This window comes from Psammomys obesus, unplaced genomic scaffold, assembly GCF_907164565.1.
Source record: "Psammomys obesus unplaced genomic scaffold, mPsaObe1.curated_primary_1811, whole genome shotgun sequence".
In the NCBI taxonomy this organism is placed as follows: domain Eukaryota; kingdom Metazoa; phylum Chordata; class Mammalia; order Rodentia; family Muridae; genus Psammomys; species Psammomys obesus.
In genome coordinates this window covers 6,110,482-6,136,722 of record NW_026591918.1, presented here as the reverse complement: position 1 = coordinate 6,136,722, position 26,241 = coordinate 6,110,482, and the positions used below count along the sequence as shown (strand labels likewise).

The 26,241-nt window shown below is 44.7% G+C and overlaps 1 protein-coding gene across 1 annotated transcript in view; it reads right to left on the bottom strand.

Annotated features, from left to right (window-relative positions):
• Positions 1-4,162: 4,162 nt before the first annotated feature.
• Positions 4,163-26,241, bottom strand: part of Erc2 (ELKS/RAB6-interacting/CAST family member 2) — a gene marked incomplete in the record, with an annotated part of 884,729 nt that continues 862,650 nt past the window's right edge. Inside the window, 1 exon segment of the mRNA XM_055612370.1 lies at positions 4,163-7,077.

The following is a 26,241-nucleotide window of genomic DNA, read 5'->3' as shown; positions in this document are numbered from 1 at the left end:
CAGGATTGTATGAGATGTTGCCCTGTCAGGTCACATGGCAACAATTTCCTCTGTGGAACTCTTGCTCTCAGAGCAGCAGTTTGCTTCAGTCCCTTTAATGGCGGGTGGAGAGCTCAGCAGCTCAGTAGCAACTGAGCAGAAGATGCTCTTCTCCAAGCACAGCCCTAGCCCTGCTTAGGATTCTTCCTCCTCCATGGCTGGTAGCTAGGAGTTACATTGTTTCTGTTGGCTCTGACCAGAGCAGAAGTCACATTCAGTCTGAATGTGACATACTTCTACAAAAGCAAGTACAAAAATATAGAGAGAGCTACACGGCAGAGACTCAGGAGCAGCCATCTGGCTTGCCTGACTCACGCTGTTTAACTGAGCTGCGGTCTTTGGGAGTCATGGTCTAATGTAATGTAGCTTTGCTTTGAGCTTTTCTTTTTGGTATATGCATGTATGTTTGCTTCCTATCACTTGTTTCTTGTTCTTATTTGGGGCTGTGTATTTTCTCCATTTTTCAATAGATCTATCCCTTGAGCAGGAGACTCCATGTCTAGCTAGGAGGATGACGAACCTTCTCACCATCACAGAGGAGTACAATGTCTGAGTTCTTATCTGTAGGGCTGAGAGTACATATACACGTGTGCACGTGTTTATTTAGACTGTGTAGCCCATGCCTGCCTTGAGCTCACAGACCCCACGCCCGCCTCAGTATCCTAAGCACTGTGGTTCCTGGCAGGAACGGCAGTGCTCACTTGTGCAGTTATTTTTATTCATGATACTTTTTCTTTCATTTTCTTCTGTGTGTAAAGAGTGCACCCTTTCAAAAGGACAAAACGCCCTAACAGATATGTTGGGCCTAATAAATGCCCATACTTCTTTGCACAAGGGCAGAGGCATAGCATCCTCATGGATCAGGTGCAGGATTTACTGAGGGCTGTGTCCCTAAGTCTTCCCTCGGGGAAGTTGCAGCTTTGTGACAAGCATCATCTAATTCTGGCTCTCCTCTGCACTTGGAAAGGGGTCTAGTCCTCTCACACTGGCTGTTTTTATCACAGGTGCCCTCACAGTCTGAGAGGGGAGATGAGAGCAGAGGCAGCAGGTGTGCTTCTCTCCAAGAGAGAGAACTCAGCCAAGCAACAAAGCTATTGAACAAAGGATTTTGCTCCTAAAAACTGGGATTTTTTAAAGTCCTCTAGCTACTGCATCTTCCATGTTGCTACCAGAGCATTCTCAGGTGGAAAGTTAATCCTTTATCCCTGTACCCTGTGCATGTGGTACATGTCTATGTTTATGTGGGTGTGTATGGACCCCGTGTGGAGGCCACAGGTTCCCCTCAGGCATCTTTCTATCACTTTTTTTGGCAGGGTCTCTCACTGGATGCAGAGCCTACACCCAGCTAGAACTGCTGGGCTGCAAGACTGGGATGCTCCCATTTCTGCTTCCCAGTGCGGTGGTTCAGGTGAGTGCCACAACACCCAGCTTTTGACATGGTTGCCAAAACCAGGTCCCCATGCTTACAGAGCTGTTTCTCAAGGCCCCAGTTCAATAGTTTGAAAAGTCCAACACGGGGGGAGGACAAGAGTGACCTTGGTGGCAGAAACTGACAAACACTGGCCTAGCCAGAAGGGCAAGGCCAGTATCAACAATGTTAAGTCATGTTGCAAGTATGGGCCCTCCTTGATAAGCTGCCCTAAGGATGGCCTTCCTCCCAATAGCCCTTGAGTTCTCCATGCTAACTAAGCCTGAACAAAGAAAGCAGCCAAATCCCAGCAGAAAGCTTCCCATAGTATACCGGGTTAGTGACCTATGAAGCAGCCAAGGTCATGAAGACAAGGACAGTGGGAGTGACTCAGGGCTAGGAGCTTATGGCAGCATGACAATTAATTGCAGCTTGGTGCCCTAGATGAAAATGGAAAAGAAGCATGAGGATAACGCCAAGGGAATGTGAACAAAGGATGCACTTTGCCCCTACGGTGTGATATTATTGCAAGGAAGGGCGCGTGCATTACTAATTTATCATCTTAAAGTCAAGAAAACCACATATCTGTGGGCATGGGCCACGTGTGTGCTCTGTCTAATGGGCTCAGATTGGTCTCTTACAAACACAGTTTATGCTAGACTCCACCACGGAAGTGTTACGAGGGATTGCTAAAAGCCAGAGATCAAGTTGGGTTCTAGAAATGGTTTGTGGATAGGACTTGTTAAATAGTCCCTTAGGGATAATGCTGAAGTCTTCCAAATCAGGAACAAGTGGGATCCTAGGTTTAGGCTTAGGAACTCATGTTTAACATTGTCAATTTCTCTTTTGATTGATAGACTCTTGTTAGCACTAGGTTCAGGCATGGGGAACCCTGAAGTAATGACACCAGCTCCCTGGGCTTTTTACTAGTCTGTAAAATGGGATCATAAAACCACCTGCCTTATGGGATGAGTAAGTTCACACACAACACAACACATAGCATCTAGTATGATACAGTACTAAGGAAGTAAACTAGAGCTGCTGCATCTGGTCATCTCTGTGAAATGTGGACACATTACACACATTATCACAGCAGTACTTACCTTTCAGAGCTGTTGCCGGGTGGATGAGAATAGATGCTGTGAAATCATCCGTCTCGCAGCCCTGCTCTTGGCAAATCCTCAGTGCGGTTCAATTACTCATGACCTACGTTTACGGATCATCAGTAGGCCCACTGTCCTGGATCCAAGATTAGGCTGTCTTCTCTAAGAGCATTTCATAGACAGTAGAGGAAGTCACAGGAGACCTGGAGACCCAAACACAAGTGTGCCTGCGTCTAGGCTGTGAGGCCTGAAGGGGCTGAGAACTCAAAGTCCCTGCAAACCTGTACCCATTCCAACAACCTGTGGTCCGCTGTCTTCCTCCCCCAGGGGCTGGGTTTGCTGGGTAAGACACAGGGGTTCCTGCTGGCCAGCTGAACCATAAGCAATTCTGAATAAGTCCTGGCTGCCTCTGCAAGGCTGTGATGTAAGAAATTCTTCGCTGATATGAGTTCTTTATCTACAAAAAGACAATAAAATGCAGAGGACAAACAAGGCCCCCAAATGTACCTGTCAGGGAAGTCAAACCCATTTAGCCAAGGTGTGGAGGCCAGAGATATTTTCTGTGTTGACAAGGATGAACTGGAGAAAGACCTTGGTCACCTTTTCTCCTTCCCAGACAGCCCAGGGACACACATGCCTGTCTAGGTGGCCATGAGTTTACCACATCTGCCTGGATTTGTCAATTATAACTGGGCCTCAGTTTCCCCATCTGATAAAACTGTTTCTAGCAACCACTCAATAATTTCACTGGAACTGGAAATTCCATTGTTCTAAAGCTTTAGGGGAAAAAGGACCTGGTTCTGTAGGCCTAAAATGGACATTTAGTGAGAGGCCATCATTGTGAGGGGACATTGTCTATGGTCCAACTCAGGCTGCAAAGGCCTATGAGTCCACACCTGGATGTCTATGTATACCCAAGTGGTGGCAGTGCTGGTTCTTATTTTTCTGCCTAGTTTTTTACCTTTCTTCCTAGAGTGGAATACATGTTTTCCCAATCAGAAACGTCCTTCCTACAGGCAATATGGCTGCCAACCACACAGCCTCACCCTCTTAGCTCCCCACAAAAAAGAAGGGTTCAAGAACCAAACAGAGCTGAATCATTTGACCCTTTTGGGAGCATCTGCAGATATTGAAAAGGGAAAGACCTCTTGTCTAAAAAAACCAAGTCTAAAAAAACCAAATACTCAGAGACATCTTTGGCACCAAGGGGAGAGTTCAGCAGAGACTAAAGCCATCAGCACAATGAGGAATGCAAAGGAAGAGAGAGGATGGGAGGAGGAGGAAGGAGGGGAAGAGGAGGAAGAGGGAGGAGGAGGAAAAACAGGGAAATGGAGGCTGTGCATGAAAATAAGGGAAAGGGAGAGGGGAGAGATGACCCATGATCTAACTTCCTGATCTGAACCTGTATGAGCAGCTGTTTATCAAGGAAGATTTCTGTCTTGGCTTTTCCAGTTAAGGAAGATAATGATTTCCCTTCGCCCCTCTTCCCAACTTTTTTTGTTTGTTTGTTTCTTTTAGCCTGTTAGGTTCTTCAAATAGTAACCAATGGCTCCCAAAGAGTTGGAAATAGTCACACAGCGTATTTGTGAAAGATGGAATGAACTCACTTCGGAAAGAAACAAGGTTTATTTGATGGATATAAATAAGACAATCGGCACAAAGTACTCCTCATACACATGATAACAAAGTTATGAGCTGTACATACCTTGCACATGGTATTTCTACTAGACACGAGGTTACAATGACTGGCTGATACATGCCCATTGGTAGTTTCAAGGGTTCCTTAATTTTATTTATTTATTTATTTTTTCATATCGATGTCCATAATCACATGGATCAATATCACAACCCACATGCCACTCACTTGAAGAAATATTACAAGAAGCACTATCAAACAAGGGTCTCAGGGAATTAGATACATGGACCCCTGGCAGCATTCAAACGGCACTCTACACAAAAACACTGTGGCTAGAGCTTAGGTCAACACATTTGAGGTCTCATCAAAAACACTGTTTAAAAAGTAAAACCCACTTTCAAATGAAAGTTGACACGCTGTTAACGTGCATACTCAATACACAAATCATTAGATACAAAATTGAGACTGTCTATAGAAATCAAAAGGGGTCTAAATACAAGCCTGCTTTTGCACACAGTAAGATGTAGGCCACTTTTTCCTAAATGTTAGCCCAAACTTTTTGCTTAATTTCAACTACACTATGATTAGAAGGGAACCTGCTAGAGTTTGCACAAAGGAAATATCTTCTGAACATCACAGTGTTTGTTGTAAACCCAGACACTATTTGCAATGTGTGAAAAGGGATTTTTTTTCCTAACCCCAAAACTTTAGAGAATATTATACAAAATGGGAAATGATATTTCGTTAGATAGAATTTTATTTTTCAGGGACCAAACGATATGCTTGCAGGAAAATAAGATCAACAATACTTTCAACCAACAAAAGCAGGGCAAAAGAAAAATGATCCCCAAACATTAGATGTAACCAAATTGGCACATATGTAGAAATAGCTAACTACACATGGCTGGCCACTGTGTTTGCTACTTCAAGGACCCCATTTACCATCCTGGTTCTCCTACTGCATATTTCAAGTAGTTAGTTGCAGAGTTCAGGTCAGGACTTGGTGGCAGGAGGCTGTGAGGACTTTTCTGAGGACACCCAAACTGTACCTGGGAACCGGGGTTTGGCTTGGGTTTTCATTGCAACACTCTGCCAAAATGTACTAAATAAACTTGCAAAGAACTCTGTTCCCTTCTCTAACAAAGACCTAGATCCTTCTGATAGTTAAAGGACAAACTTTTTAAACATGAATGTATTTGGATCATTTATGTAACACGTAAGCTTTACACAGTTTCACTATTTACTGACAAGAATGAAGCCCAAAGCAAGAAACCTGCGTTAATGTATTACGCCTGACGCACCGGGAATGAAAGGTGCAACTCAGGAACAGTTTCCTTTCCCCAGCAAATAAGGGGTTTGCTTTTAAACATCTCTATGGCTCATGAGAGAGGTCCAGAGTTAATTGCACCAACAGTTGGAAAGTAATAATGATTAGATTCAATGCAAGATTTCAGCAGCTTCTGCTTAGAATCCTTTCCACAGCAGCAAAGAAAGACAATTGTATTTATTAAGGCCACTCATGCTTAAATTCACTGTTTGTCCTTTAGGAATGCAGGCGGGAGGGTTCCTCCCATTGACAAGAAAATGGGTCAATACAAGAGCTGCACACTTGCCAGGTTCAGTAGTGTGGTTTTATGAAGTTGTAATGACTAATAATTTTTAATCTTCAGAGGAAGCAGCAGGAGTTGAATTCTCCTTAGTACCTTGTCACTGTATTCAAAAGACCTTGGAATGTGGTCTCTTTCCCTGGCATGTGCTTCAAGATAAGAACTCTGTATCCACAGACAAGTTGTATAATGCTATTTACAGACATACAGCATTTGTGATTGCTCTTCATTCATCAATGTTTCCATGTTTGATGCTGAAAATGCTTTGGAATCCATGTTGGAGACATTTTCTTAAAAAAAAATAAAATAAAACAATAACAACAACGAAAAAACCCCAATGAGAAATGACCCTCCATTTACAGAAGACCCAAGCTCCCAGAGCTTGCCCAGCATTTGGATCTTGAAAATGAAGGAGTCTCAGTTTCGTATGGAGACCTGCATGTGTGAGAAGGAGAAGAGCCTGAGGCCAGGTCCTGTCCCAGCCCCGGGGTTCAAGGAGCATAGGCAGCATATATGCAGGTGCCTCAGGCTTTTATCACTCTCTGGTACATGAGCGGGACAATAAAATTATGAATGACCAATTTAGATGTGCCACGCACTGTCAGAGACACACACCATGTTCTCATAAGGCGATTTCTTGGCAAGTTTTTAGTGGTTTAAAAAATTGATTTCATTTCCAACCTGGCCCAGAGGTAACAACACATAATACCATCAAAATGTGGTTCCTTGACCAACAGATTACAGAAACAGAGGAGGGTAAAGGCTCTCTCAGTTTTTGGTCTTTTGCTTTCTTTGTCAAATATTCCATGCACCGTGGACAGCAGCAGCAGCACTCAGCAAGTTTAGATCGCCTGATAATCTATGCGTTAGGACCACTTAGACTGAGCAGCAGGATAACAGGTGATGGAGCTAGCTGTCCAATAGAAGCTGAATCCACACTTTGAACCCTGTGTAGCGTCACTGCATCCATGGGGCAAAGCGACAGAAATGAAACGTTCATCCCACAGCTTTCAGCAGAGATGGTCACTTTATAAAGGTCCAAATCCTGGTGGGAAATGAAGAGCCTGTCATTTTTCTCCTCCATCACATTCTTTATTTCCTATACACCCAAATCCGGAGAAACAAGGCCAACAAAATCAGGCAAGAAAGCGAACGTGAGAATCCTCCTTCCTTTTGGACCTGCCGCTGCGGCCGCTGGTGGACAATGAAGAGAGCCGCGCTGCCATAGATTATCAGGCTATTGCTGCAGAGCTGAGCTACCCTTTTAGGCAACCCTTCCGACAGCTGCAACGAGAAAGCACATGAGTTAACACGGAAAGACACTGCTGGTGCTATCTGGCACCACAGGGCAGAGGCCCCCTGCCCTCTCCCCATCCCGCCCACGGCCATTCTCTTCGGCTGGGGTAAGGGAGGAAAGGAAAGGGAATAAGGGAGAGGGCCAGAGAAAAAAGGAGAACTAGAACAGAAAGTTCAACTGTGTCTCTTGCACAGGTGTCTTTAGCAGAAGCCCTTTCAAACCATGTCCTGTTCTGCTCACACATTACTGATAACCACAGAAAAGGGAAAGGGAATATATCAGGTTCTCCTAGTGGCCACTTTGACACAGTCAAATGACATGTCACTTTTTCTCTCCACAGTTTTCTACAATAACTACCGTTTTACATTTTTAACTCAACTCAGAGAGATCTGAATGTTCAACACAGCCAATATGCCAAAAACTTTAACATTCACTTAAAAACCATGTGATGGCAAAACTTTCGAAGACCAGTAAACCATGGGAGAGCAGTGGTTTGAGTGACTGTTGGAGCTGGCAATTCCATTCACATGTATACACACAAAGGAAACCAAAAATCTGCACTCAAACAGATCCTTGAACTCAAGCATTCCAAGTGTCATTATTCACAGCAGCCCAAAGTGTGTGTCAACAAACAAGTGCATGAGCAAAATGCAGCGTGTGTATCACACCACTGCTGAGGCCACAGCTGTGACCATCTTCCCTGCTCACAGTCTGTGCCCTCGCCATCATCATTCAGCGGCTTGGGCTGCTGGGTGTCTCCAAGATACAGACAGAAGGTGGCTATCTGAAGACTGGCGGAGAAGGAAGAGTGCAATCACACCCACACGCACACACGCACGCACGCGCGCATGCACACACACATTTTTGTTTCATTTTATTCTTTGAAATAGGATTTTGCTTTGTAGCCTTGGCGGACCTTGAATTCGTGATCTGACCCCTTTGCCTCAGCCTCCCAAGTGCTGGGAAAGCAAGCGTGCCCCACCATGGTTTGCAGCGTGCACCGTTTTTTTATATCTATGCCTGTGGGTCTGACCTGGCAGTTGATCCACTGCCCTGCTCAAGCCCCAGCAGCTAAGGAGAAAGTGAAAGATCTCTTCCCAGATGAGCGTCAGCGCATCCTCAAGCAGTGTCAACGGAACGTATGGCTTATACTTTGAAAAGTCTGGTGTAATTCTTCCGGCTAAGAAACTTGAATCAGGAAAAAAAAAAAAAAAAAAGACTTTTGCAGAGCCAGAGATTTAGGGAGTTTCTAGAGCAGATCATATTACTCACTCTGGCACATAAAATCTCTGCAAAGTTTGTATGAAAATTGTAAGTCTGAGCACGCTTTCTGTTTCATGAGCTGTGCATAGCTCTCATTCTTTTGTATGTTAAGCATTCCTTAATCATCCCTTTAAAGGGCTAACCAATACATTAAAAGGCCAGATAGTGAAAAGAGAAAGGGAAACCTCGGAGAGTACTAAAATGCTCAGGTTTTTTTTCTTTACAGATGGGAAACTAAGTGAATAATTATGGTCAATGTCCAATGTCCTTGATATTTTTCCAAGATAAAGTAGCAGAGAGCAATTGTTTATTCAGTTGTGAGATAGGTTTCCAGCTGGGTACCAGGTCACAGAACAGAATGCAGGTCTCACAATCACAGTGTACTGCTTGTGGAAAAGTAATAGTTATTTGTCAATAATTAAATTATTATTTTAATTGAGTTTAATTAATTTTATCTATTATTTATTAATTCTGTAATATAAACATAAAGACAAACGTAGTTGTTATTTATTAACTAGAATAAAAAATAGTTAAACCATCCCTAATGGGTTAAATACTGATTTTAAAATGTCAATTAAAACAAAAGATGCAAACAACAGAAAAAACAAGTAGCATACTGTTTTGCATTTAGTGAGGACTGTCTCAGAGCCCTTAGGCCAGCTAGATCTTCAGCTATGTCTTTTAGGCCCTGTGATGCTTGTTAATTTTTTTTTTGGAAAGACAACAGAAATAACCACTACCGTGGATATAGCCACAGAACTGTCTTTAACAGTCTACCACACAAGCGTATTTTATAAATAAAATGATTTTTTTTAAGTGTTGCTACCCTTCAACAAAATGGTTGATCCACCAAGAGGCTCAGAGGAGTCTGTAGGAGAAAACAAAATCAAACCAAACCAAGCCAGACAAGACACTGCCAGCAGTTACAAACAGAGATCCTCGCTCCTCGAGAGGCATGTGAGGATGCACTTTCACCAATTTAAATGGGATCCAGGCCTCCAGCAATGGCAACCAGGGATGCCACCCACTGTAAGGCTCTTCCCGGCCTGGCTGAGCCTCCCTCAAGTAGATGCTCCAAGCAGCTGGTCCTAACCTCTCCAGGACCATCTGCAGGACCAGCTCTGGCTTCTGGGGGCAGCAATGGCTCTACTGTGATGGAGATGGCCACTCTAATGTACAGCTGTTGTATTGTGCCATCCTTGTCCACAGCTCCTTGTAATCCTGCTGCACTGGGATGGAAAACCTGTGGACTCCTGGCCAGGCTGGCAAGGTCTCCGCCAGCCTCCCTCCGCCCTGATGCTCTGTCTTTTCTTCTCCCTATGCTGTACCCTTTGACTTCATGACATTGCTCTTCTCCTAAGTGTGTCATTTTGTCCACATGCACTTATGTCATTTCTCCGGTGGATCAATTCTCTTTACTCTTTAGTCTCAGCCCAGATAGTGTGCAAGCCAGGAAGTCTCCTCTATGATCTCCATATTGTGAATTTTCTAGACTTGCCCTACCCAATATGGTAGTGGCTGGCCACACATGGCTATTGAACACTCAAAACATGTCTAATTCAAATTGAGACATGCTTAAAGTGTGAAATGCATACCAGATTTTGAAGATTTAATATGGAAAAAAGAATGTATACTATCTCCAGGAATCATTTTTAAGACTGACTTCACGTCAAAATACTTTGGATGTACTGAATCCCATAAAATACCTTGCCCTAAATTCTACCTGTTTCCTAGCACTTGAAACATGTGACTGCTAGGAAACCCAACATTATTGATGTGGCTTGCCATTTTAATCCCATTAGACAGCCATAGCCATATGGTTAAGTGTAGTGAGGACAAGGGCAGGGTGCTCTTGCTCACTTAGCGTCCTCTGAGCTTAGTGCAGCACTGGTTGGAGTACAGAGAATCTTAAAATCTCCTTCCTATCTAGCCTCCCTTGAAACAAGCCTTTCTATCCTGACCCCTGGCTTTTAGAGTGAACTATGTAGACCATGATTGTATTAACTCAATTGGTGTTACTAACCAGTTTGCTTTAAATGAATATTCAGAGAGTTCGCCCAAACAGATTTAGTTTAAGGACAGGGACCCTTCATTAGCTGATCTCTTTCTCCTGTCGTCCTTACAAAAGAAAAATTCAAGTGTGAAAGCTGTGGGCCTTCCCTGTGTTGAGAGAAGAGAATCATAGGGATGAGGGATGACAGCTTCCTTTAACAGTGGTCCTCAACCTTCCTAATGCTGCGACCCTTTAATACAGTTCCTCATGTCGTGGTGACCCACAACCATAAAATTATTTCATTGCTACTTCATAACTGTAATTTTGCTACTGCTATAAATCATAATGTGAATATCTGATATGCAGGATATCTGATATGTGTCCCTTATGAAACAACCTCCAAAAGGGGTTCTGATCTTCAGGCCTCTCCACAGCACAGCTGACAGCCAGCAAGCAGTAAGAGCCTCAGTCCTACACCCACATGCGAGTGAAATCTGTTAGTGACCTGAAAGAGCCTGGAGCGCAGTCCTCCAAGAGCCCTCCTGTCCAAGCCCTCTAAGGGCGGCTTTGCCTGGGGTTGTATGAAACCCTGTATAGAACTCACAAGAGACCTTCTGGACTCAGACGGTTGCAAAGTTTTTAGCATACCAAAGCACATGCTGGTGTCCAGGCTTTCTCACGCTGGCCTTCTGGCCCTCTCAGATCTTCTCACCTCGCAAGCTTCCCTCCTCCAGCTTCTCAGGCCTGCTATTTTGGCCATGTGCTGTTTTTTATTCTCTCTCTCTCTCTCTCTCTCTCTCTCTCTCTCTCTCTCTCTCTTCCCCCCCCCCCCCCCCCGCCTGCCCACCTACCATGGCCCAGTCCATTTTGCTGGCCATGTTTAGCCTACTTCTTTCTCTCCTGCTCTGGAGCCTTCCACCTGCCTATGGCTGTATGGCCCCTCTTATCTACAGTACAAACCTTCCCCTCAACCAAACCTTGGAGTGGTGGTGTCCTCACTTTCCAAATGGACCTACCTACCACAGAGGAGACCTATGGGGTGATAAATGGGTGAGATGCTGTGTTTCCATTCGTCTGGTTTGCAGCAACAGAGAACTAACATGGAGTATAGGCAATAAGGCTGGTGCTGGTGACAGTGACAGTAAAGGACACAGACAAAGCCCACATGCGCACTGAGCCTGTCTTCTCATGGGGGACAGATACACGCAGACCTATAAATGGACACCTGAAGGAAGTCTTAAATCTTTGTGCCCTGATTATGGACAACCAGGAAACAGATATCTCTGATTTTGGATGGGAAAAAGATGCCTAAAAGTTTCTGGTGGAAGAGAAAATAAAAAGCATTGACATCTTATTTCTATAATTTGATCTCATTTTCGTGCCCAGGTGGAAGTAGATACAAACATTTGCGAATCTGTGCATGGTGGGTACTCTTGATGTTTATCATGAAGGTATTTAATTTTTTCTCTATTAGAATACTTTTCAAATTTTTTTGTGAACATTTTAAACCGAAGAATGTGAAACTTGTGTCAAATTAGAATGCAAAGCTAGTTCCTTCATGGAAAGAAAAATCCCTATTAGGTGGTACAGCAGCATTTGGCTGGACTTTAGGTAGGGAGCAAGAGAGGCAGGAGACAGTCTGGCACAGCAGGGAGATTCTGGCTCAGGACAGATACCCCCAGGAAAGCCAGCTATAAATGTACTTCAGACTGTTTTTCTTTGGAATAAAGACACCTGCCTAGTTATGGCTTTCTTCTCCTGCCCTTTCAGTAGTGATTTGCAGAAACAGGCTGGGAGAAAGGGGTCTTTGGTAAACACAGAGGGGTTAAAGGGGAAACTGTTTAATAACAGTAGTAAAATGCAGGCTATTTTTGACATCTGGGTTAATGTCCATTCTGTTCCATGTGTGTTCCAAATGTGTGCAGTGTGCTCCAGATACAAAAACAGACATCCATTCACAACAGCCATGGATGCCCTAACGTATTGCACATGGTACTCACACAAAAGGCCAGCCCCTGATAGGCTAGTTAACCATGGCAGAGAAGAGGGCTCCTTCAGTGCCTTGGGCAGCCTAGAGAGCTGCTTCTCTGGGCGACTGTTCCCAGGAAAGCCCAACACAGTTGTTTCTCCCAAATTTGTGTGTGTGTGTGTGTACATGTACATCTGTGTTATTACTTAATATCTTTTAAAATGGGATGGAATGGGTTTCTCATTTTCGTCATGAAGATTTATTTATTATTGTTGTGATCAAAGTGGCAACAAATTATGTTAAATCATTTAATTTTCTTGATAGGAGCAAACCACCTTGAAGCCATAATTCAAAAATATGAGTGGAAAGCAACATTTTACTTTCAGAGTGGCCTCCTACAGCTCCACAGGGCAATAAAATGTAACACTTCAGAGCCCAGAGGGCTGTAAGGGTGGGGGTAGGGCTGGCCCGCCCGGGCGCACTCTGAAGCTGTTGGGATGGTGGAGCTGCAGGAGGCAGCCATGGAGGGGCTCTGCATCTCATCTCTGCTGTGTTCCCGCTGGGCGTGACTCACCATATTTTAAAAGAGGGCATTCAGACTGATATCAGTGTATACCTGGAAATGGCCACATGCAGGGCCGCGTCTCCTTAGGATTTATTCTTGTAATTATGACTGTGGTCAGGAATATTAATGGCTTGTAGGTGGAGCGGGCTGCTTGCTCCTGTATCTCTGAATTAGTTACCTCAGAGGAGGTACCACACATCGGCTGGCTTGAGCGGAACCCTCCCCCCATAAGGAAACTCAGCTGAGGGGAACTGAGTGTTGGCGCCAAATTCCTAACTTCTTGGGCCAGAATGTCTAAACCTTTGCTCTTTGTCTCTTTCCAGCTTGTCTAATCTCTCTAACACTGATAGTATCTAACTAATATCTTTCTTTCTCTTGTGAACAACCTCGAAACACATCAGTATATATAAAAATAATTTTTATAATATTATATATAATTATATATATTATTTCAGAAAGTTTTATTTTAATACTTTAGTGGAACCAACTCTTGTCTACTACACACATTGATAATTGCCTGGCAATCATCCCCTCACCCCAAATCTGGTGGGTCACACCCTGCCACCGCCTTGCCTTCGACCACTCCTGACACTCAGCAATGACCTTCACTCAGCGCCTGATATGCCCATGCTGAGTGCAATACCTCACTGGCCACCAGCATGTTCTGATGTCACCTTGGTTCATATTTGGGGTCAGGGTATTATGGACTGAGTTACTTCCTTCACAAAAGGAGAAGGCAAGAGAAGGAATACGCCAAAGTCCCCCATTCAGTACCCGGGGAGGTGCTCAATCTAATCTTTAACACACTGGTTGAGTAGTAATGATTTCTGTTGTAATTTTTTTTCTCTTAAAAGAACAGATTCTTAGTTGACTCGCATTTGAATGCCTGTAGTCCAAGGCTCCTCACTCTCAAAACTATGGACATCTGTGGCTTACCAGTTCTTTGATGCGGAGCAATGACTTCAGTAGAGGAATGCTTTTAGTCTTCTTGACCTCTCTTGGTTAGATTCCATAGTATGTCCACACAATAAAAAGGCCCCAGATATTACGGAATATCTCAAGGAAAAACACAGCTAGCTCCAGGCGAGAATCTTTGGTTTAAACGATTGTTATGTGCCACACTGGCCGACTGGATTTTAAATGGTAGAGACATGTGTGCAGACATACACTGACCAATCCATAGACGATATGAAACATTTTGCAGAAATAAAGATTTATTTCCACAATGCTTCGTGCTATTTCAGATACAGCTGACTAGGCTTAAAAGTCCCAGGAAGTAGGTACAACCTGAGTACTAAACATGATGAAAACACACAGTTATCTGACATGAAATAGACAGGCTGCCGTGCTGAGATAGCCAGGCACCTAAGACACTTGCTGAGCTAAGTGAAAAGGTAAAATCTAGTTTAAATTTATAGCATTCCTCCAGTGTCCCTCTAGGAGTTTGGCACTTTGCCAGGGTTCCTTGTTAAAAATTTGTTAAACGTGTTTGGCATTAACGCAAACACAAAGTGGTCATTTGTTACAAATTCTATTGGAATGCATTCATTTAAGGCAATGAAGTAGTTACTAGAAAAGAAAAAAAAGTTCATTAAGAACATTTCAAAAATACAATGATGTATGCAGTGTGTAACTGCGGCGCCCCTGTGGCTATATAAATCGCCGACAGAATAACCACACATTGTGTTCAGTTTGAAACTGGAATCTTTTAAACATAACAGATAGAACAAAACCTCGTTTTGTTTGTTGTCAAACTGATGTGAGCTTTTCTTTTCTGGACTAGTTTAAATAACCCAGAGTTTGGCATTCTCTAACATCTCCAGTCAGGAAAACACACAGGGTAAAATCATGCTCTGGGAGTCTGTGAGGGGTGCTGCCAATAACACTGGAGATGAAGGGCTGATTCAGCAAACAGGACCCCTGTGCTCTGGAGAGAAGGGAACTGTCCCAGGGAATCCTGGAAAAGTGGAGCTCTACTTCCGCACCCTCCTAGTTGCAGGAATTTATTAAGATACTCATAGAAGAGAAGCCATAGCTTTCATCCCAGAGGATGGAATCCTATCTGCAAATATCCTAAGCCTGTGTACAGAACTACCATCTTTCTGCCCCACCCAGCCTATTCACAACCAAGGCACTACTTCTGAGCAACAGCTGCTCTCGGCTGGCCATGAACAGTTCTGAGGCTGAGCTTTAGGAGTGAGTGGCCATGGATCATACTCCGACTCCTGGCCCTGTAATGTAGCTTGCTGAGGATGTCAGCATGAGCCATGTCCTTCCAGAGCACACTGATGCTTACTTGTGGGTCTTAAAACTGAGGTAAAAGGTTAAATGTGCTCAGTAATCTTTAGAAAGCCCGTCTGAACTATTCTTGTTTCTGAACAATAGAACCAGCTACTGGGAGAGTACCCCAGCAACAGGATCCCAGATCTTGTAAGACACTGGAACAAGCGAAATGTGCAGAGCTCCCAGACCTATCTGGTTTGTTTTCTTTTGTTTTTCTCTCTGAGCTTGGTGTAATCTGGGCTGTAACCTCAGAGAGGACAGAGCCAGAATCTCTTGGTCCCAACCTCTTAAAACGTTCTCTCTGTTCAAGTGGGAATCTGGAGGAAATCTAGAATTCTGTGTGTGGCCTGGATGAGTCTGCTTTTCCATTTGTAAGTGCCCAGTAGGACCAAGAGACAGGAGTGAGCAGAGGGTATGTATCTCCAAAAGAGGCAAGAACTTGAGAATCAAAATGAAGAAATGAAATACCAGAATACTGTAAAGCCCAATTTCATTGTGTGTGTTTCAAAGTACATGCCATTTGGGAAGACCTTTCTAAAGAACACACACACACACACACACACACACACACACACACGCACACACACAAGGGTTTCAAGCTTGACAAAAATATACAGCCATAAGGACAGTAGGGCACCTCTTAGAGTCTCAGGAAGATCTGTATACTTGACAAGCTTTGAAATTGAAAACTCCCCATCTCCATGATAAATCCCCACTCCCTCCACGACAGGCTTGTTCTTGAGACAGAGTTTTTCAAACTCAGAAGAGAATAAAGTAAAACATGTTTTAATTCCCTTACAAAAATTCTATATTAGGATAGGCTTGTCACATGTACATAAGGGAGACCTTTCTCTAAACTGGAAACTAAAGTGGTGGTCATGTTCAGCAAAGAGATGCTCCCTCCAAGTGAGAGGGCTGGGTAAGCATTTCAGAGAATTAAAAATATGAAGGAACAGTTTGATAGCTTAGGTTTAACGACTCAAATGACAAGTGTTTCCAGACAAGTGTTTCGGATCCTCACCGAGCCACTGATGGCAATTAGTCTCTGGGATTTGAAGGCGCCCTTCCCGCCTCGCTGAGGTGGAATGCCATTTTCTCTTGTGCTGGTGACTAATTAGGGGTCTCGTTTGAAGATCAAGGTTTTGCTATCCCTGCTTCTTAATAACATGGTTTGCCTGTCGGCCACCTGGGTCCAGGCAAGGCCTCCCTATCCCCCTCCCCAAGCTACTAAGCACTGCCTTAGGCCAGAACAAGTGTGGGCAGGAAACCACAGATCCAGCCTTTTGAGAAATTTAACCTCTTCATCACCAACATCCTACAATGCTGCCCTTGATGGAGCTGCCCCAAGATGAAGAAGCCTGACCTTGCTTCTCAGGCAGGTCGAAAGGCTTGGCTTCAATGCAAAGGAAACCCTTGAAGGTGCAAGACCTGTGTAGCATGCTTCCTCACTGAGGAAGAGAGTGGGGGGAAAACTCCACTTTTCCAGATGAGCAGAAAATCAAGGGGCTCTTTGCATTCGCTTGGGTTTGACCATTTCCGGAATGTATGTTAGAAGTGACTAGCTAGAGCAGGACGGAGACAGAACCCCATCCTCACCAGTAAAGAGATCCAGAGGCTTGAAGCGGCATTGGTACACCCCTTACCGGGGCCCCATGGCCACACAGACTGAGCCTGGGATGGCTGCTCCCCTCTTTAAGATAGGGCAGGGAGAAGCCACAGCAGCAAGACAAGTTAGCTTCGAAGCATGAAGCCCTAACAACTTGGGCAAAGCACAAACAGCCTTGAGGTTGGTCCTTTGGCTGTTGACATACTCTGGTCTGGGTAGGCTGTGGTCACTAAGCCCATTAGTGTTCCGATGTGGCAACAGCTAGTGCAGCAATTTCAATCTGGTTCTGTTTAATTTCTAAATGTCCGTGCGTGCTGCCAGTGATGGCAGTTGAAGGCAGGCAAACCCCACCACTGTGAACACAGCCATCATTGTCACCAGTGTGAAATTCATTTTAAAAACTATTCGCTTTTGGCAGATACAAGTTTCACATTTGATTAATTGGACTTTGATTTCAATTTACTGCAAACTGCTTTGTGTTTTCTAAGCAACCGCCAAGTTTCCTCCAACAAAAGGAAGTAGCCTTCTCTAGGGGAGGAGAAGCTCTTTGGTAGGTGGGAAGGAAAAGAGAAACAAATACAGGCCAGTAACAAGCCAGGGGCCCAGACTTTAAGGGTATGCAGTGTCACTAAACACTAATAATCCTCACCTTCAACAAACTGCCCAGGACAAATGCTATCTCCTTCTGATGTAGAGTTGAAAGTGAAATGCATTCTGGGATGAGCTACAAAAGCAAACTCACTCTGGATTTTATATGAGCTCTGTTTGTGAAAAGCACAAAAGTTAACCCCTTTCCTTTCCTTCTCTCCCCTTTCCTTCCTGGGAATCCTCCCTTTCCCATATGCGGGGCTCTCCCCTTTTCTCTTTCCATTTACCAGGAGCCATGCTAAAAGAGCTCCAACTTCCTGCAATGTGCATCTAGTGGCATGCCAGCCATTACTTTCAGCAAATCAGTATAGGGAACATGTGATTAATTAAAGTCATGCTACGTATCGAAGCGGAAAGTGATCCGCTCATCTTCACCATGGTTTTAGTGGCCCCTGCATTCTGAAGACATCAATATGGTTAACCTATGCTTTATCTACTACCCACCCTGGTGGCAGATAAAGCACTGCTAATAGGTGGTGGGATGGTGCTGTAAGCTCTATTCCCAGGCATGGCAAAACCTCAGCTTCAAGTAGCACCCCCTGCTCCCAACTGAGCTTCAAGGAAGGTGGGAAGAATTTTCAAGGAGAAAGTAAGTTTTTGGTCCTGTTTTTGCATGGCGTTGGCAGACAAGTACTGGGAATTTCTCTGTGTTTCCGGGTTGTTGTTTTTTTTTTGTTTGTTTGTTTGTTTGTTTGTTTGTTTTCCTGGACACTGCTTTTAAGCAGATTTTCCATCAGTAGTCTTAGTGTCCCAACATAAAATAACCTAGAGCTTTTTTAAAAAGCCTCTGCTGTAGAGGATCAAGGCATAGGTCTCTGTCTTTCCCCACAGGACTCTGCATTATGCTTTTCTGGCTTCATGGTATTCCAGATGATTAATCACTTTTAAATATGAAAAAAATTAACATGTCTGAAGCATTCTTCCAAACTGTCAAATGTTTTGCCTTTACATAGATCCCATGTCTCCCTTTCCCAGTGAGTCCAAAGCAATACATTTGCTGTTGGAAAGTCAACCCTTGGAACCCATGCAGAAGCCCCCAGCAATATATCTTAACATCTTAATTTCATTTAGGAGGAATGCAGCGATTGATCATTTATCATCCAGAGATTGAATGAACTATCTGGAGGATTCCAATCTATTGCTTCTACACAATTGATGGGCTAGCCATCTGTCTTCTGGATGCATGGGGGCTTTGGAGTCCAAGTTATCTTTGAAGGAGCAGAATGCTAAAAAGATTACCGAGGGAGTCTGCCTTTAAAGACAATGTGTAGCTCCAAAGCTTGACTTGTTCCACTCTGGAACCTCCCCCAGCTATGACCAGGATGTCTGCTGCTGGGTAACTCCCTCTCTTCCACCCCTTATGCAGAAGCCCGTCTTCCTCCCCTATCCCTTCACAGACAACCTTGAAATGCTTAGAGAAGCAACATGAAAGCCACTGGCATTATGGGACTCGAGTTCTCATCCATTAGAGTCTAGTGAATGTATAGCTACTTTGTTCAAAAAGAACTCTACTGCAGCAGAAGCTGAATGAGGCCTTCCTGGAACACAGTGTTGAGGCCACTGGCGTTACAGCTGCCATCCTGGTTCCCACGCCAGGTATCATCACTCAGCACAGTATTTTCATGTCAATAGACAGAGCTGGCCAAGATGCTGTAGCGTAATGCTTCGGAGGCACCTGCCGTGTTCCTGATCTTGTGGTACAGGCATGTTAGGAGCAAGATATAATATCCTCAAGTACGTGAGTTCCACAGTGGTATTTCTGGAGTGCCCACTCTGTGATTTCTGCAGGCTACAAAGTTGTACAACATATACAAAGAAAAGGATGGCTCCAGACATCTCTGAAAATGCTTACATGCAGACTGTCTTCATACAGGGAACCCACTGCCCAGTGGACCACTGAAAAGGGAAACAATGACATCCCCTCCAAAGAATGAGGAGTGTGATAAAGGCAGAGGTTATTTTAGAGGGACTCTAAGGCCAGTCACATTCTCTCAATGCCAAAAAGCAGACATGCTCTCTGGTTTAAATTTACATTTAAGTCCCATGACAAAGTCTGACCTTGGAGGTCTGCACACAATACACAGGGATCCAGGGCTGCAGCCTTCCATCTCTCATCTCTACCCCAGGTCAAGAATCTAAGTGAACTCTGTAATTGTCCTGGGATGTCAAGGCTCCTAGTACCAAAGCGCATTAACAATGGGCCTCTCAGACGGGACTTTTCTCTCATCATTATGGGGCTTCCTGTTATCACAAATGTTTGACACTTAGATTTGGAGGTTCTCTGAGAGGGAATTTCTACACAGCTTTTTGTCACTGGTCACTTTGAAGAGCAAAGAGGAGCAAGTGTACATTCGTGATACATGAACTAGCTAAGAAGGTTTCTTATTAAATTCTAAGACCCTAGTAGTCATGGGCTTGACTTCATTCCTCTCAAGCAGGCTGAGCGCCCAGAATGGGAGTTGTTTGGAGACCAGGGAGATGAAGTATGGAAGAGTTAGTGCCTAATACCAGTGATTCTTAAGAATCCCTACTGTTCAGCGTAGCTGGATGCTGAAGTCCTCTGGCAGCCTCTTCCTTGGAAGCCAGCCCTGAGAATGGGCAGCACACTCCCTCGCCTGACAGATGCATTAATCCTCTGCTTGGGCACCAGTCAATGAACGGAAAGCCCACTAGGCCTTTGTACACAGTTCCTTTGGACTTGAACACTGTGGCCCTGGCCCTTTACCTGGCCACCTTCTGTTTATTTACAGAGGTTAGCTCCAGTGCCATTTCTTCGGGGGCCTTTCTTCGCTGTGGTTCCTGGTCTCTGCCAAACCCTTTCCTAGCACTCTCTTGCCAATGTCTGCCCAGCAACTCCTAGTTTACAGGGAAAAAAAAGACACTACACATCTGTTATCATTTGACTGCTGCCTGCCTGCTGGAAGTGGCCTTCCTGAAGAAGGCTCGGTATGTGTCACTCACTGCAATGCTTCTAACCTACTGAGAATGGACTAAGGAGAGAGTTGAGTCCATTGGCTGTAACAACTGTTTGCTCAGTACTTACTATGTCGCAGACAGTCTTAATGCTGAGTGCTATGGCTTTCAGTATTTTGATCTGAAGCGTTTGCTGTTGCCCTGGTCCTTAAATATGATGTTATGACACAGGGTCCAACTGTGTTTGTGCATCCCCTCTTGCCTCTTCTCCTTTCTAGTTTGGGTGACCGTGGTAGATCACTGCCCTCTTTCCGCCTCATTCACCCTCTCATCACTAATGTAAAGACGATAACTCTCACCAATTCAGGTGAGAAGATAAAGCAAATGAGTCCTTCTATAATGGCTAATATTGTCAATCTGACAGACTCTAGAATCACCTTGAAGACAAGCCTCTAAGCCTAACTGTGAGGGATTAACTGCAATAGAAAGACATGCTCTAAATGTAGTGATATCATTCTGCAGGCCGGAGGCCAGGGTTGGACGATAGTAGTGAGGCAAGCACGAGAATTCAATGCTCTCTGCTCCTCAACTACCCACGCGCTGTGGCTAGCCGCCTCCCTCATGCTTTACCCACCACGATGAACTTGCAGTCTTCAATGTAAGTCAATATAACCTTGCTCCCCTTCCGTGCTTCTGGTCAGGTATTTTGTTTAGCCCAAACCAGTAACTAATATGCCTGCTCATATACAGTCTCCTGCTTGCCACATTAGCCCAACTAGCAGGAATCCTTATAATTTCGGCCTCTGAGCTAATCATATGGAGCAAATAGCTGGCCATCAAGACTGGCTTGATCAGGGTGTGGAAAGTATCAGCCTGGGATGTTCATACTTAGCATGTCCACGGGTTGGTCATGAGCCCTGTCACCTTCATGAAAAAGTGGGCAGGATGGAGGGACAAGGAAGAACAGTGGTAGAGGGATCCCAAGCTTCCTTCCGAATTATGTGGCTCCCACCTGGGGCACTCCAGAAAGCAGCTGTGTTGGCTTTCTCTTGAGTTCTTCTTGTTGGCATGAGCTACTGGGCTTCACAAACTTTCGGTTGGGGGTTTCATGGTTCCAGCTGTCAGATAAACTTTTAAGGATAGTTCTGTGCCAGGTACAAAAAGGAAGCCTCAGGAAGAAATGTTAAGTTAATTATATATAGACATTTAAGCCACAAGAAGGAGCAATTGTCGTAAGTTTTGGGGAGGTTAGACTCCAGTTTTAGTTGTAAATGCGAGCAAGCTCACTGACTCACTCATGAAAGGGTGCCAACAAAATGATATACTTTACATTCTTTCACAGCTTGTTTTGGCTAAACACAATGAAAAAAGAGAGGGGGAGGAATTACAGCTTTTAATTCTTTAGTGGGCCGAGGCGTTCAATCATGTAAAAGAGTAACACCGCATATGCACCAAAGCACAAGATATTAGTTTAGGTGGCCTATTTTCTCAGTTTTGAAGAAAGAAATGGAGCTGAAAATTCAGAAGGAGGCCACAAACTATGCCTCAAGGCCTATACTGGACATTCCTGAAGGGAAATAAGACTCCTTTAGAAACTGCCCTTCTGCCCCCTCCCCAATTCCAGCCAAGCCCTACTGCCTGGACCATCTCTGAACAGGTTTTCCGGGCATGTGCCACTGGTTGACCTGGGTGGTAGAGTACATTAGCAGAGAAGCAGAAAAATCCCCAGTTTCTACAAAATGAGCAAGACGGCTAGGATACTCTTATTATTTTCACTTTCTACTTTTTAGAATGTCTCTCCCCCCTTTCCACCTAAATACAAGTGGTTACTCAATACAGCAGATTTTTTTCCCCAGTCATGAAGTAGGGCTGGAGAGCCAGCAACACATAGCTCCTGATAGCTGAGGTTTGGAAAAGTTGGGGCCAAAGGGAAAATACACAAGAAATTGCCATATTGCCTGACACGCGAGCTAACTGGGATGGGTGTGTGTGTGTGTGTGTGCAAAGAATGGGATGTCAAGGAGTAGCCCAAGAGTCAGAAAAGACTGGCTGAACACCAAGGCTGAGATGGAATGGATAATAGGCTGGGTCCCTGAGGAAAGGATAAAAAGGAAAGTTCTAAGGGTAGGATCAACAGATAGAAAGACCAGAAGCAACACAGAGTAATGCCAGGGTCAGAGGCAGCTGGCCAAGGGAGTCTTCTCACTGAGGTGGTACACAAGGCAGAGAGGCAACCAAAGCAAGTCCATGTAGAGCCTATTGTTACATTATGAGGGTGGGATGCTTCATCAGGGCAGAGTGATACCACTGAAAAGTGGGGAAATGTGTGGTTTAAGGAAGGTGTATATACGCCAGATGGAGACTGAATCAAAGATCTAGAAGGCGAGATGGCTTCTCCCCAAGGGACAAACAACACCACTGTGAGCTGAACTGTGTCCTTTGAAGACCCTTCAAGTCTGTTGAGTATATTCTAGTGTCCCAGCAAGCCCTCAGTTGAGCCGGTGGCGGACAATCACTTTTTGCTGACTTTCTCCTCAGTAGCTCACTCATCCAGTTGATTACCTAATTCAATAAGCACTGATTTTTGCTGGCCACGAACCTATGAGTGTGGCTTTATTTAGAAAGAGGGATACATATATTGAGGCAATTCGATACAGTCATGCTGGATTAGGACGAATTTTAAACACCTGGTGCAGGTAGAGGGCCCCTGTCACACCAAGAGGCAAGCAAACTGGAATGAAGCATCTACCTGGCAGAGGAAGGACACTAAAGAGTGCCAGGAAGGACCTTTTTCCAGAATGTTAAAGAAAGCATAGCCATGACTGCAACTCAACATTGGACCTCCGCTCCCCACAGAAGCATGAGAGAAAGAATATATTTTGGCATTGTATGTGCTAGTTAGTCTCTGTCAACTTGACACAAACCTAGATAGACCTGGGAAGAGGGGATCAGATTGGCCTGTGAACATATCTGTGGGGGGCATTCTCTTGGTTGCTTGGTTGCTATAGGAAGGCTGTACCACGTCTGGACAGGTGGGCTAGGATTCTATAAGAAAGGTAGCTGAGCAAACCAGAAGATCAATCTAGTAAGTGGTTCTCCCCGCTTCAGTTCCTGCCTCGGATTCTCTGTAGGATGAACTTGTAAGCCAAGTAAACCTTGTCTCCCCAAGTTGCTTTTGGCCATGTGTTTATCTCAGAGATAGGAAAGCAAAGCAGGATGAACGTGTGGAGCCACACACCTTACAGTGCGCTGCTCTGCCACTCTAGGAAACCTCCGTGGACGTCCATGTGATCCTACTACTCTGCTCCCAACAAGACTGAGACTTCAAGGCACTTGGATGCTGGCACTTGTGGGGCCCCTGTGGCTAAAGGTCATCTGGGAGTCAAGAGGCATCTCCCCTTGTTCCACACTCCAGTTACACAGCGTGTGCTCAGAGGCCTGGTTAGGGCTCTCTCGAGGGTGGCCACCTGTGAGAGAAGAATCTGGACCCAAAGTCAATATTTGTTGCAGGCAGCTGTTGTGTTGCAATATGAAAGGCCCAACAGGTTTGTCTATCAGCCCATGTGGTCACTAAGCCATGAAGTACCCTTGTCCCCAGGAAACCCCTGAAGATAAGTCAACAGGACAGTGTCACAGTGGATTCTGGCAAGCAGCAGTTCAGGAGACTTGAGGGGACAGCTCAGGCCAGGGAAGCTGGGCACACAATTGAGGTACTTGTACTGCACTGGGATTCAGTGGGAGCCTTCCTGCCCTCCCTTGCTGCTGATCAGCTGCTCCCAGCTGGATGCAGTAAGCTCATCCTCTTCCCAGGGACACTAGCTGACACAGCTGACAGTACTGTGGGCCAGCAGGAGCACACATGTCACTCTGCCTCCCAGGAGGAAGAGATTTTGGCCACCACAGTTCAATCCTGGATGTGGCGTGACCAGGAAGTACTGTCCTGGCTATTTCATGCACGGTAAATGTTGCTGGGTAGTTTACCACAATGGAGGGCGAGCTCAGTCTTGGCCTATGGTGAGCCGTGTAACCTTGAACCAGAATCTATGCTTTTCTGCCTTATAAGACAAACACAGAAAAATCTAGATAACACATAGAGGTTTTGAGAGACGTAGCGGACACTGCACATGTTAGTGACTTTCATGGAGAGTTTGAGAGTAACAGAGCCTTAAAAATCCAAGCATATACTGTGTTTGCTTTCATCATGAAGTCATGTGTCACTATCTCAGAATAAAAGTGGCAATTTCGCAACTCCAGACTTGGGAGTCGGGGAAGAAAAGGAGAGGGAGGCAGAGAAATTTTTACAGGAACCCTGCTTGATCTTTATTGGCCACCGTGACAATGCCCTGTCACCTCCAGTTCTGATGGTGAAAGTCAAAAAGGGATGCAAAGATGAGAAAAAGAAGTACATCAAATGAAAAGAAAAATAAGACACCAGCCAGGAATCATCCCTCGACCTAACTACAGAATATAGACCCTTCCCTGGTGACTTCAGAAAAGATTCCATTGCAAATGATTTTCAGGCATTGCAGAAAATCATGAGCATCAGTTCCTGGTAGGTTTTGGAAAGCCCCCTCCTTTCTCTGACCCCTGTCTCTAAATCTGCAGTTGCCAGATTCGAGGAGGAGTCATAAGGCACAGCCAGAAGCGTCTGACTCACTCCCTGGAAATTAATTTGCTGAGCCTCAGTTTCCTTATCTGTCAAATGGAGATGGCAGCTCCAACGCCCACAGACTTCCTGAGGCTTGAGGGCAATGTGCACATGAAAGGGATATTAGAAAAGATGCTGCACAAAACGATGGCAGATTGGAAAAAAAGAACCGGAAGAAAACAGACCAAGATAAAAATGCATTAATATTAACCAACAGGTTTCTTCAGAACAACAAAACAATGGAACAATAATTTTAGAGAAACAAAACCCTGCCTAAGAGAAGTCTGCCAGAGGGAAAGGAAATGAAGGCACAACCAAGTGGCCCTTGGCTTACCTATCTGAAAAACACAGATGAAACAGATTCTTTGTAAACCAATATTTGTAAAAGCCCCACTGGGCTTTTTGCCTGCACAGACTGCCTATTATCTTGGCAAAGGATGAAAACAAGTGAATTCTTATTTTAAATGAGCATGAAGCAAAGTCAGGTGAATTTCTTGGCATGACTCTGAGCTACCAGTCTTTGAGCCCTACTGTGTGCTGAGCCCAGAGCTAGGCACATGGGTTATTTGCCCCACATAAGTGTCTTTTGAGTGTATAACATATGCAGACTTGGTACTTATGGTCCAGATACAATAATGAACAAAGTCTGGTTCCTCACAGCCAGGTACGGTTCTCAGCCTCAGCATTTCTGACTTGGAGGAGAGATGAGAGTTCTTTGTTTGATAATTTTGTTTTTAAAATTTTCCCATTTACTTATGTTGTGTGTATGTGGTGTGGGGGTTGGGGAAGGAGTGTATGGAGCACCAGTTAGTGCAAAGGTCAGAGTACAGTTTATGGAAGCTGACTTTCTCCTGCCATGGGTCCCAGGGATTGAACTCTGGTCCCCAGGCTTAGCAGTAAACCACCTTATCTGCTGATGTCTTATTACATGCCCCTGGGGGCTGGAGTGAGGATGAGACAGCTCCTGCTGAGAACTGCTGCTTTTGGTTAAGAGATGAGGAAAGTGAATCTCAGGGAGGCTACATCCCAGGTGGCACTTGCAGTGAGGGAGGCATCCACACCGAGCAGAAGCCAGGGCTGATCTTTGAAGTCTGCACGCCTTGCGTCTGCATGATGAGATCCACCAAAAGGTGGGAGTTCCTGGGCCTAAGCCAGCACCATTCTATCTCCTTTACAATCAAGGCATGTCTACCCTTCAATTATGCATTTGGATTCTCTGGCTTTTTTCCCTTTCTGTCTCTGCCAGATCACATCAGCCACAAA